Source organism: Podarcis muralis, chromosome 9 (assembly GCF_964188315.1).
Source record: "Podarcis muralis chromosome 9, rPodMur119.hap1.1, whole genome shotgun sequence".
Lineage (NCBI taxonomy): Eukaryota > Metazoa > Chordata > Lepidosauria > Squamata > Lacertidae > Podarcis > Podarcis muralis.
Window position 1 is genome coordinate 4,882,383 of NC_135663.1, and position 3,576 is coordinate 4,885,958.

At 48.6% G+C, this 3,576-nt stretch overlaps 1 pseudogene; it reads right to left on the minus strand.

Annotated features, from left to right (window-relative positions):
- Window positions 1–1,603: 1,603 nt before the first annotated feature.
- Window positions 1,604–1,962, minus strand: LOC114604468 (small nuclear ribonucleoprotein F pseudogene; annotated as a pseudogene).
- Window positions 1,963–3,576: the final 1,614 nt, after the last annotated feature.

Genomic DNA, 3,576 nt, shown 5'->3' on the forward strand with positions numbered 1-3,576 from the left:
CCATCTTATTGTCACACAGTTTGATATTATTCAAGCAGTTTGTTGAACTGCTTCTTATTCTTGTGGCTCCCCGAACCCTTAAGTCAAAGGTAGGGAACTTCCTTCTTCCGGGGCGTAGGAAAGGTGTCACCTGAGGGGGTGACAGAATGGCACACTGCGGGGGTGGCACTTACCCCGGGGCCTGGCCTGCGGCGCGCTCGAGCCACGCATCTCTCCTGGAAGTGACGCGGTGACTCGGGGCTCTGCACTGCCCAAAACAGCAGCGTGAGACTTGCATCCACCAGGCAGACTCCAATGGCAGCCCACAGCGCCACCCCTGGGCAGATTGCGGTGGCGCCCCCGTGCGCTGATTTGACCCGTCCCCACTGCTCTGGGTGCCCCATCTTTCTTTCCTTCCTTCCTTCATTCTCCATGGCTCTCCCCCCTTGTTTATTTCCCACAAGAACCCTGTGAGGTTAAGTTGAGCAACAGGGACTGGTCCAACCTCACCCAGTGACCTACCCAGTGTGGTGTGGTGGTTAAGAGCGGTGGCTCATAATCTGGTGAACCGGGTTCGATTCCCCGCTCCTCCACATGTAGCCACCATGGTCTAGTCACACTTCTTTGAAGTCTCTCAGCTTCACTCACCTCACAGAGTGTCTGTTGTGGGGGAGGAAGGGAAAGGAGAATGTTAGCCACTTTTTTTTCTTTTTTATCCCTTAAGAACTGTCAGAAATAGTATGTTTATTTTTCTTCCATAGTGGTAATTTTTCTCCAATTACAAAGTTTATTTTTTGGCCATAAAAAATGTTACTTGACGAAACCTTTAAAAAGCAAACAAACAAAACCGGACAACTCAATTTCTTGTTGTTGTTTAGTCGTTTAGTCGTGTCCGACTCTTCATGACCCCCTGGACCAGAGCACGCCAGGCATTTCTGTCTTCCACTGTCTCCCGCAGTTTGGTCAAACTCATGTTAGCAGCTTCGAGAACACTGTCCCACCACCTCGCCCTCTGTCGTCCCCTTCTCCTTGTGCCTTCCATCTTTCCCAACATCAGGGTCTTTTCCAGGGAGTCTTCTCTTCTCATAAGTTGGCCAAAGTCTTGGAGCCTCAGCTTCAGGATCTGTCCTTCCAGTGAGCATTCAGGGCTGATTTCCTTCAGAATGGAGAGGTCTGATCTTCTTGCAGTCCATGGGACCCTCAAGAGTCTCCTCCAGCACCATAATTCAAAAGCATCAATTCTTCGGTGATCAGCCTTCTTTATGGTCCAGCTCTCACTTCCATACATCACTACTGGGAAAACCATAGCTTTAACTCTATGGGCCTTTGTTGGCAAGGTGATGTCTCTGCTTTTTAAGATGCTGTCTAGGTTTGCCATCACCTTTCTCCCAAGGAGCAGGCGTCTTTTAATTTCGTGACTGCTGTCACCATCTGCAGTGATCATGGAGCCCAAGAAAGTAAAATCTCTCACTGCCTCCATTTCTTCCCCTTCTATTTGCCAGGAGGTGATGGGCCCAGTGGCCATGATCTTCTTTTTTTTGATGTTGAGCTTCAGACCACATTTTGCGCTCTCCTCTTTCACTCTCATTAAAACTCAGTTTCTTAGCACAGTTAAAAAGCAACTTCCCCCAAAAAATAGTTATTCTCTCATTTCTCCATCTTCTTCTTCTTCCACACCCCTTATATAAAGGACATTATTGCCCCTTATCAGAACTTTACCAAGGTGTCCAAATAATGCACCATCAATATATTTTTCTGTATTTGCAAGCTGCATGTTCATGTAGCCTTCGACAGAAGCGAGGTAGCCTTTGTATTCCACCCCCCACTTCAGCTTCACAATCACTGGCATCCCAGTCAGCCCGTTTAGGAAGGGCTTTGGATTGAGAGGCACACTCATAGCAACCGGACCAACCTAAGGGCGGCTGCGGCAACAACAAAAATTACTCGCAGGCAGCACGTGTGCCTGCCAAAGCTCTAAAAAGAAAAAGCATGTTAGCCGCTTTGAGACTCCTTTGGGTGGTGATAAAGTGGGATATCAAATCCAAACTCTTCTACATGGCCAAGTGGGGAATCAAACCCTTGTCTCCCAGGTCCTAGTCCGACGCTGGAGCCATTACACCACATAGGCTCTTACGGCCTTCTCTTGGTGTGGTGTAGTGGTTAAGAGTGGTAGTCTCATAATCTGGGAAACAGGGTTCGTGTCTCCGCTCCTCCACATGCAGCTGCTGGGTGACCTTGGGCCAGTCACACTTCTTTGAAGTCTCTCAGCCCCACTCACCTCACAGAGTGTTTGTTGTGGGGGAGGAAGGGAAAGGAGAATGTTAGCCGCTTTGAGACTCCTTAAAGGGAGTGAAAGGCGGGATATCAAATCCAAACTCTTCTTCTTCTTCTGCCATGTTCACAGGGACACAACCAAGGTTGTGGCTGTTTCCAGACTCTGGAACTCTCGACCTGGAGAAGCTAGGCTGACTCCATCTTTGTAGTCCATCTACTGTCAGGTGGAGAGCTGCTTGTTCCAACAGGATTTGGGGAACTGACTGTTTTAAATGAAAAGGCTGGTGCATCACTGTTTTATTGTAACTCGCCACTGGATTATTGTAACTCGCTCTACGTGGGGCTGCCCTTGAGACTGACCCAGAAACTCCAGCGGGTGCAGAATGCCGCGGCGAGACTCCTTACGGGGTCTTCGCTGCGAGATCATATTCATCTGGTACTATACCAGCTGCACTGGCTCCTGGTGGAGTACAGGATCAGGTTTAAGGTGCTGGTTTTAACCTTTAAAGCCCTATACGGCCTAGGACCCTCGTACCTACGGGACCGCCTCTCCTGGTATGTCCCACAGAGAAATTTACGGTCTGCAAATAAAAACATCCTCAAGGTCCCAGGCCACAGAGAGGCTGGCCTCAACTAGAGCCAGGGCCTTCTCGGCCGCGGCTCCAATCTGGTGGAACGCTCTGTCACAAGAGACTAGGGCCCTGCAGGACCTGACATCCTTCCGCAGGGCCTGCAAGACAGAGCTGTTCCACCAGGCCTTTGGTCAGGGCGCAGCCTGACCCCCTCCTCTGGCAATCTGCACAGAATGTTGCTTAATGGTTGCCATTAATTTGATTTTAATTAATTTTATAATAAATGTTTTTAGAATGTTGGATTATTTTGATTGTTGTTAGCCGCCCTGAGCCCAGCTTCGGCTGGGGAGGGCGGGATATAAATAAAAATTTATTATTATTATTATTATTATTATTATTATTATTATTATTATTATTTTATTGTCATAGAATCGTAGAACTGCAGAGTAGGAAGGGACCCTGAGGGTCATCTAGTCCAACCCCCTGCAATGCAGGAATCTCAAGTACGGCATCCATGATGGATGGCCATACAACCTCTGTTTAAATGAAGGAGAGGCCACCACCTTCCATCCCACGGTCGAACAGCCCTTACTGTCAGAAATTTCTTCCTGGTGTTGAGTCGGAATCTCCTTTCCTGTAACTTGAAGCCACGGGTTCAAGTCCTACCCTCCGGAGCAGGGGGAAAAAAGCTTGCTCCATCTTCCATGTGACACCCCTTGAGATATTTGAAGGTGGCTCTCATATCTCCTCT